Below are 8,426 nucleotides of genomic sequence, written 5' to 3' on the forward strand. Positions count from 1 at the left end.
GCTTCCAGACTTTTTTTCCTGGAGGAAAGAGCTGCTGTTCCCTTTTTTCAGGTCTGCACTGCAATGGCCGGTCCCACCTCCTGGAAAACATAATGTAAATGAACATTCGTGCCAGACAAAAGGTGCCACCACAGAAAGCTCTTTGATGCCCAAGAAGTCTTCAGGCTACCCAAACAACTGCACCTCAAAGCCAAAGGTTCTAGACTTTTTTTCCTGGTGGAAAGAGCTGCTGTTCCCTTTTTTCTGCCCTGCGCTGCAATGGCCGGTCCCACCTTTTAAAAATATCTATCCAAATGAAGATTCCTGCCAGACAAAAGGTGCCACCACAGAAAGGTCTTCCTGCCCAAGAAGTGCCCAGGCTGCCCAACATCTGTACCAGAAACCAAAGCTTCCAGACTTTTTTTCCTGGTGGTAAAGAGCTGCTCTTCCCTTTTTTCAGGCCTGCGCTGAAAGGGCTTGTCCCACCTTTTAAAAAACTGAATCCAACTGAAGATTCCTGCCAGACAAAAGGTGCCACCACAGAAAACTCTTGCTGCCCAAGAAGTGCCCAGACTGCCCAACAACTGCACCAGAAGCCAAAGCTTCCAGACTTTTTTCCCTGTGGAAAGAGCTGCTGTTCCCTTTTTTCTGCCCTGCGCTGCAATGGCCGGTCCCACCTTTTAAAAATATCTATCCAAATGAAGATTCCTGCCTGACAAAAGGTGCCACCACAGGAAACTCTTTACTGCCCAAGAAGTGCTCAGGCTGCCCCACAAACTGCACCTCAAAACCAAAGCTTCCAGACTTTTTTTCCTGGTGGAAAGAGCTGCTGTTCCCTTTTTTCAGGCCTGCGCTGAAAGGGCTTGTCCCACGTTTTAAAAAACTGAATCCAACTGAAGATTCCTGCCAGACAAAGGTGCCACCACAGAAAGCTATTTGATGCCCAAGAACTCCCCAACCTGCCCAACAACTGCACCTCGAAGCCAAAGCTTCCAGACTTTTTTTCCTGGAGGAAAGAGCTGCTGTTCCCTTTTTTCAGCCCAGCGCTGCAATGACCGGTCCCACCTCCTGGAAAATTTACTCCAGCTGAAGATTCCTGCAAGACACAAGGTACCACCACAGAAAACTCTTGCTGCCCAAGAAGTGCCCAGGCTGCCCAACAACTGCACCTGAAGCCAAAGCTTCCAGACTTTTTTTCCTGGTAGAAAGAGCTGCTGTTCCCTTTTTTCAGCTCAGCGCTGCAATGGCTGGTCCCAACTCCTGAAAAATTGAATCCAAATGAAGATTCCTGCCAGACAAAAGGTGCCACCACAGAAAGGTCTTCCTGCCCAAGAGGTGCCCAGGCTGCCCCAACATCTGCACCAGAAACCAAAGCTTCCAGACTTTTTTTCCTGGTGCAAAGAGCTGCTCTTCCCTTTTTTCAGGCCTGCGCTGAAAGGGCTTGTCCCACCTTTTAAAAAACTGAATCCAACTGAAGATTCCTGCCAGACAAAAGGTGCCACCACAGAAAACTCTTCCTGCCCAAGGAGTGCCCAGACTGCCCAACAACTGCACCAGAAGCCAAAGCTTCCAGACTTTTTTCCCTGTGGAAAGAGCTGCTGTTCCCTTTTTTCAGCCTTGCTCTGCAATGGCTGGTCCCACATTTTGAAAAATTGAATCCAACTGAAGATTCCTGCCAGACAAAAGGTGCCACCACAGAAAGGTCTTCCTGCCCAAGAAGTGCCCAGGCTGCCCCAACATCTGCACCAGAAACCAAAGCTTCCAGACTTTTTTTCCTGGAGGAAAGAGCTGCTGTTCCCTTTTTTCAGGCCATTCGCTGCAATGGCTGGTTCCACCTTTTAAAAATATCTCTCCAAATGAAGATTCCTGCCAGACAAAAGGTGCCACCACAGAAAGCTATTTGATACCCCAGAACTTCCCAGCCTGCCCAACAACTGCACCTCAAAGCCAAAGCTTCCAGACTTTTTTTCCTGGAGGAAAGAGCTGCTGTTCCCTTTTTTCAGGTCTGCACTGCAATGGCCGGTCCCACCTCCTGGAAAACATAATGTAAATGAACATTCGTGCCAGACAAAAGGTGCCACCACAGAAAGCTCTTTGATGCCCAAGAAGTCTTCAGGCTACCCAAACAACTGCACCTCAAAGCCAAAGGTTCTAGACTTTTTTTCCTGGTGGAAAGAGCTGCTGTTCCCTTTTTTCTGCCCTGCGCTGCAATGGCCGGTCCCACCTTTTAAAAATATCTATCCAAATGAAGATTCCTGCCAGACAAAAGGTGCCACCACAGAAAGGTCTTCCTGCCCAAGAAGTGCCCAGGCTGCCCAACATCTGTACCAGAAACCAAAGCTTCCAGACTTTTTTTCCTGGTGGTAAAGAGCTGCTCTTCCCTTTTTTCAGGCCTGCGCTGAAAGGGCTTGTCCCACCTTTTAAAAAACTGAATCCAACTGAAGATTCCTGCCAGACAAAAGGTGCCACCACAGAAAACTCTTGCTGCCCAAGAAGTGCCCAGACTGCCCAACAACTGCACCAGAAGCCAAAGCTTCCAGACTTTTTTCCCTGTGGAAAGAGCTGCTGTTCCCTTTTTTCTGCCCTGCGCTGCAATGGCCGGTCCCACCTTTTAAAAATATCTATCCAAATGAAGATTCCTGCCTGACAAAAGGTGCCACCACAGGAAACTCTTTACTGCCCAAGAAGTGCTCAGGCTGCCCCACAAACTGCACCTCAAAACCAAAGCTTCCAGACTTTTTTTCCTGGTGGAAAGAGCTGCTGTTCCCTTTTTTCAGGCCTGCGCTGAAAGGGCTTGTCCCACGTTTTAAAAAACTGAATCCAACTGAAGATTCCTGCCAGACAAAGGTGCCACCACAGAAAGCTATTTGATGCCCAAGAACTCCCCAACCTGCCCAACAACTGCACCTCGAAGCCAAAGCTTCCAGACTTTTTTTCCTGGAGGAAAGAGCTGCTGTTCCCTTTTTTCAGCCCAGCGCTGCAATGACCGGTCCCACCTCCTGGAAAATTTACTCCAGCTGAAGATTCCTGCAAGACACAAGGTACCACCACAGAAAACTCTTGCTGCCCAAGAAGTGCCCAGGCTGCCCAACAACTGCACCTGAAGCCAAAGCTTCCAGACTTTTTTTCCTGGTAGAAAGAGCTGCTGTTCCCTTTTTTCAGCTCAGCGCTGCAATGGCTGGTCCCAACTCCTGAAAAATTGAATCCAAATGAAGATTCCTGCCAGACAAAAGGTGCCACCACAGAAAGGTCTTCCTGCCCAAGAGGTGCCCAGGCTGCCCCAACATCTGCACCAGAAACCAAAGCTTCCAGACTTTTTTTCCTGGTGCAAAGAGCTGCTCTTCCCTTTTTTCAGGCCTGCGCTGAAAGGGCTTGTCCCACTTTTTAAAAAACTGAATCCAACTGAAGATTCCTGCCAGACAAAAGGTGCCACCACAGAAAGTCCTTCCTGCCCAAGAAGTGCCCAGGCTGCCCAACAACTGCACCTGAAGCCAAAGGATCCAGACTTTTTTTCCTGGAGGAAAGAGCTGCTGTTCCCTTTTTTCAGCCCAGCGCTGCAATGGCCGGTCCCACCTCCTGGAAAACATAATGTAAATGAACATTCGTTCCAGACAAAAGGTGCCACCACAGAAAGCTCTTTGATGCCCAAGAAGTCTTCAGGCTACCCAAACAACTGCACCTCAAAGCCAAAGGTTCTAGACTCTTTTTCCTGGTGGAAAGAGCTGCTGTTCCCTTTTTTCAAACCTGCGCTGCATTGGCATGTCCCACCTTTTAAAAATATCTATCCAAATGAAGATTCCTGCCAGACAAAAGGTGCCACCACAGAAAGCTATTTGATGCCCAAGAAGTCTTCAGGGTACCCAAACAACTGCACCTCAAAGCCAAAGGTTCTAGACTTTTTTTCCTGATGGAAAGAGCTGCTCTTCCCTTTTTTCAGGCCTGCGCTGAAAGGGCTTGTCCCACCTTTTAAAAAACTGAATCCAACTGAAGATTCCTGCCAGACAAAAGGTGCCACCAGAGAAAACTCTTCCTGCCCAAGAAGTACCCAGGCTGCCCAACAACTGCACCAAAAGCCAAATCTTCCAGATTTTTTTCCCTGTGGAAATAGCTGCTGTTCCCTTTTTTCAGCCCTGCTCTGCAATGGCCGGTCCCACCTTTTGAAAAATTGAATCCAACTGAAGATTCCTGCCAGACAAAAGGTGCCACCACAGAAAGCTATTTGATGCCCAAGAACTCCCCAGCCTGCCCAACAACTGCACCTCGAAGCCAAAGCTTCCAGACTTTTTTTCCTGGTAGAAAGAGCTGCTGTTCCCTTTTTTCAGCCCAGCGCTGCAATGACCGGTCCCACCTCCTGGAAAATTTACTCCAGCTGAAGATTCCTGCAAGACACAAGGTGCCACCACTGAAAACTCTTGCTGCCCAAGATGTGCCCAGACTGCCCAACAACTGCACCTGAAGCCAAAGCTTCCAGACTTTTTTTCCTGGAGGAAAGAGCTGCTGTTCCCTTTTTTCAGGTCTGCGCTGCAATGGCCAGTCCCACCTCCTGGAAAACATAATGTAAATGAACATTCGTGCCTGACAAAAGGTGCCACCACAGAAAGCTCTTTGATGCCCAAGAAGTCTTCAGGCTACCCAAACAACTGCACCTCAAAGCCAAAGGTTCTAGACTTTTTCTCCTGGTGGAAAGAGCTGCTGTTCCCTTTTTTCTGCCCTGCTGCAATGGCCGGTCCTTCCTCCTGGAAAATTGAATCCAAATGAAGATTCCTGCCAGACAAAAGGTGCCACCACAGAAAGGTCTTCCTGCCCAAGAAGTGCCCAGGCTGCCCCAACAACTGCACCTGAAGCCAAAGCTTCCAGACTTTTTTTCCTGGTGGAAAGAGCTGCTGTTCCCTTTTTTCAGCTCAGCGCTGCAATGGCTGGTCCCAACTCCTGAAAAATTGAATCCAACTGAAGATTCCTGCCAGACAAAAGGTGCCACCACAGAAAGTCCTTCCTGCCCAAGAAGTGCCCAGGCTGCCCAACAACTGTACCTGAAGCCAAAGGATCCAGACTTTTTTTCCTGGAGGAAAGAGCTGCTGTTCCCTTTTTTCAGCCCAGCGCTGCAATGGCCGGTCCCACCTCCTGGAAAACATAATGTAAATGAACATTCGTGCCAGACAAAAGGTGCCACCACAGAAAGCTCTTTGATGCCCAAGAAGTCTTCAGGCTACCCAAACAACTGCACCTCAAAGCCAAAGGTTCTAGACTTTTTTTCCTGGTGGAAAGAGCTGCTGTTCCCTTTTTTCAAACCTGCGCTGCATTGGCATGTCCCACCTTTTAAAAATATCTATCCAAATGAAGATTCCTGCCAGACAAAAGGTGCCACCACAGAAAGCTATTTGATGCCCAAGAACTCCCCAGGCTGCCCCATAAACTGCACCTGAAAGCCAAAGGTTCTAGACTTTTTTTCCTGGTGGAAAGAGCTGCTCTTCCCTTTTTTCAGCCCTGCTCTGCAATGGCCGGTCCCACCTTTTGAAAAATTGAATCCAACTGAAGATTCCTGCCAGACAAAAGGTGCCACCACAGAAAGCTATTTGATGCCCAAGAACTCCCCAGCCTGCCCAACAACTGCACCTCAAAGCCAAAGCTTCCAGACTTTTTTTCCTGGTAGAAAGAGCTGCTCTTCCCTTTTTTCAGGCCTGCGCTAAATGGGCTTGTCCCACCTTTTAAAAAACTGAATCCAACTGAAGATTCCTTCCAGACACAAGGTGCCACCACAGAAAACTCTTCCTGCCCAAGAGGTGCCCAGGCTGCCCCACACACTGCACCTGAAGTCAAAGGATCCAGACTTTTTTTCCTGGTGGAAAGAACTGCTGTTCCCTTTTTTCTGCTCTGCGCTGCAATGACCAGTCCTACCTCCTAAAAAATTTAATTCAAACGAAGAATCCTGCCAGACAAAAGGTGCCACCACAGAAAGGTCTTCCTGCCCAAGAGGTGCCCTGGTTGCCCCAACAAACTTCACCTGAAGCCAAAGCTTTCAGATTTTTTTTCCCAGTAGAAAAGAGCTGCTGTTTTTTTTTTTTCAGGCCTGCGCTTCAATGGCTTCTCCCATTTCCTGAAAACTTAACTCCGAATGAAGATTCTTGCCAGACGAAAGGTGCCGCCACAGAAAACTCTTCCTGCCCAAGAAGTGCCCAGGCTGCCCAAAAACTGCACCTGAAGCCAAAGGATCCAGACTTTTTTTCCTGGTGGAAAGAGCTGCTGTTCCCTTTTTTCAGGCCTGCGCTGCAATGGCCGGTCCCGCCGCCTGGAAAATTGAATCCAAATGAAGATTCCTCCTAGATAAAAGGTGCCACCACAGGAATCTCATGCTGCCCAAGAAGTGCCCAGGCTGCCCCACCAACTACACCTGAAAACCAAAGCTTCCAGACTTTTTTTTCCTGGTGGAAAGAGGTGCTGTTCCCTTTCTTCAGCTCAGCGCTGTAATGGCTGGTCCCACCTCCTGAAAAATTGAATCCAAATGAAGATTACTGCCAGACAAAAGCTGCCACCAGAGAAAGGTTTTCCTGCCCAAGAAGTGCCCAGGCTGCACAACAACTGCACCTGAAGCCAAAGCTTCCAGACTTTTTTCCTGGAGGAAAGAGCTGCTGTTCCCTTTTTTCAGGTCTGCGCTGCAATGACCGGTCCCACCTCCTGGAAAACATAATGTAAATGAACATTCGTTCCAGACAAAAGGTGCCACCACAGAAAACTCTTCCTGCCCAAGAAGTGCCCAGGCTGCCTAACAACTGCACCTGAAGCCAAAGCTTCCAGGCTTCTTTTCCTGGTGGAAAGAGTTGCTGTTCCCCTTTTTCTGCCCTGCACTGAAATGACTTGTCCCACTTTTTAAAAAATTGAATCCAACTGAAGATTCCTGCCAGACAAAAGGTGCCACCACAGAAAGGTCTTGATGCCCAAGAAGTGCCAAGGTGCCTAAAAATTTCACCAGAAACCAAAGCTTCCTGCCTTTTTTCCTGGTGGAAAGAGCTGTTGTTCCCTTTTTTCAGGCCTGCGCTGCAATGTCTTGTCCCACCTCCTGAAAAATTTACTCCAAATGAAGATTCCTGCCAGACAAAAGGTGCCACCGCAGAAAACCCTTCCTTCCCAGGAAGTACCCAGGCTGCCCCACAAGCTGCACCTGAAGTCAAAGCTTCCAGACTTTTTTTCCTGGTGGAAAGAGCTGCTGTTCCTTTTTTTCAGGCCTGCGCTGCAATGACCGGTCCCACCTCCTGGAAAATTCAATGTAAATGAAGATTCCTGCCAGACAAAAGGTGCCACCACAGAAAACTCTTGCTGCCCAAGAAGTGCCCAGGCTGCCCCACCAACTACACCTGAAGCCAAAGCTTCCATGCTTTTTTCCTGATAGAAAGAGCTGCTGTTCCCTTTTTTCAGGCCTGCTCTGCAATACCTGGTCCCACCTCTTGGAAAATTAGATAGAAATGAACATTCCTACCAGACAAATGTGCCACCGCAGAAAACTCTTTGATGCCCAAAAAGTGCCCAGGCTGCCCGAACAACTGCACCTCAAAGCAGAAGATTTCAGACTTTTTATCCCGGTGGAAAGAGCTGCTGTTCCCTTTTTTCAGCTCTGCGCTGCAATGGCCGGTCCCACCTCCTGAAAAATTGAATCCAAATGAAGATTACTGCCAGACAAAAGGTACCACCACAGAAAGCTCTTTGCTGCCCAAGAAGTTCCCAGGCTGCCCCACAAACTGTATCTCAAAGCCAAAGCTTCCAGACTTTTTTTCCTGATGGAAAGAGCTGCTGTTCCCTTTTTTTAACCCTGCGCTGCAATGGCCGTTCCCACCTCCTGGAAAATTCAATGTAAATGAAGATTCCTGCCAGAGAAATGGTGCCACCACAGAAAGGTCTTCCTGCCCAAGAAGTGACCAGACTGCCCCACAAACTGCACCTGAAGCCAAAGCTTCCAGACTTTTTTTCTTGGTGGAAAGAGCTGCTGTTCCCTTTTTTCAGCCCTGCTCTGCAATGGCCGGTCCCACCTCCTGAAAAGCTGAATCCAGCTAAAGATTCCTACCACAGAAATGGTGCCACCACAGAAAGGTCTTTTCCTGCCCAAGAAGTGCCCAGGCTGCCCCAACAACTGCACCTGAAGGCAAAGGATCCAAACTTTTTTTCCTGGTGGAAAGAGCTGCTGTTCCCTTTTTTTAGCTCTGGTCTGCAATGGTCGGTCCCACTTCCTGAAAAATTGAATCCAACTGTCGATTCCTGCCAGACAAAAGGTGCCACCCCAGAAAGTTTGAGTTCCAACTATCTGATACAGTTCTGAGCCTCCGGTCTGTTCAGGTAGTCTCTCCAGAGTCCAGGAAAGAAAGTTTACTTTCTTTAAAGTTTGTCCTTGGGGTATCTGAAAGAAAGTATACAAGCTAGATCTTACAACATCTCCATCAGGGTTCATCTGTTGGCTGTAC

At 48.5% G+C, this 8,426-nt stretch overlaps 2 long non-coding RNA genes across 4 annotated transcripts; both read right to left on the reverse strand.

Annotated features, from left to right (window-relative positions):
• Positions 1–305: 305 nt before the first annotated feature.
• Positions 306–3,166, reverse strand: LOC127465474 (uncharacterized). Of its 3 annotated transcripts, none has more exons than XR_007902216.1 (3): positions 2,976–3,166; positions 2,110–2,203; positions 306–370 (listed from the first exon to the last, which is right to left on the reverse strand). It is a non-coding gene; the product is annotated as an uncharacterized LOC127465474 (long non-coding RNA). The 3 variants fall into 3 exon arrangements; XR_007902217.1 differs by lacking the exon at positions 306–370 and adding an exon at positions 1,345–1,361 and having other exon boundaries at positions 2,137–2,203; XR_007902218.1 differs by lacking the exon at positions 306–370 and adding an exon at positions 1,729–1,745 and having other exon boundaries at positions 2,137–2,203.
• Positions 3,167–4,697: 1,531 nt separating this feature from the next.
• On the reverse strand, positions 4,698–8,027 carry LOC127465473 (uncharacterized). The gene is made up of 4 exons (XR_007902215.1): positions 7,901–8,027; positions 7,127–7,322; positions 6,175–6,361; positions 4,698–4,817 (listed from the first exon to the last, which is right to left on the reverse strand). It is a non-coding gene; the product is annotated as an uncharacterized LOC127465473 (long non-coding RNA).
• Positions 8,028–8,426: the final 399 nt, after the last annotated feature.

This window comes from Manacus candei, unplaced genomic scaffold (genome assembly GCF_025592945.1).
Source record: "Manacus candei isolate 608988 ecotype Guabito, Panama unplaced genomic scaffold, ASM2559294v1 h1tg000401l, whole genome shotgun sequence".
Classification (NCBI taxonomy): domain Eukaryota; kingdom Metazoa; phylum Chordata; class Aves; order Passeriformes; family Pipridae; genus Manacus; species Manacus candei.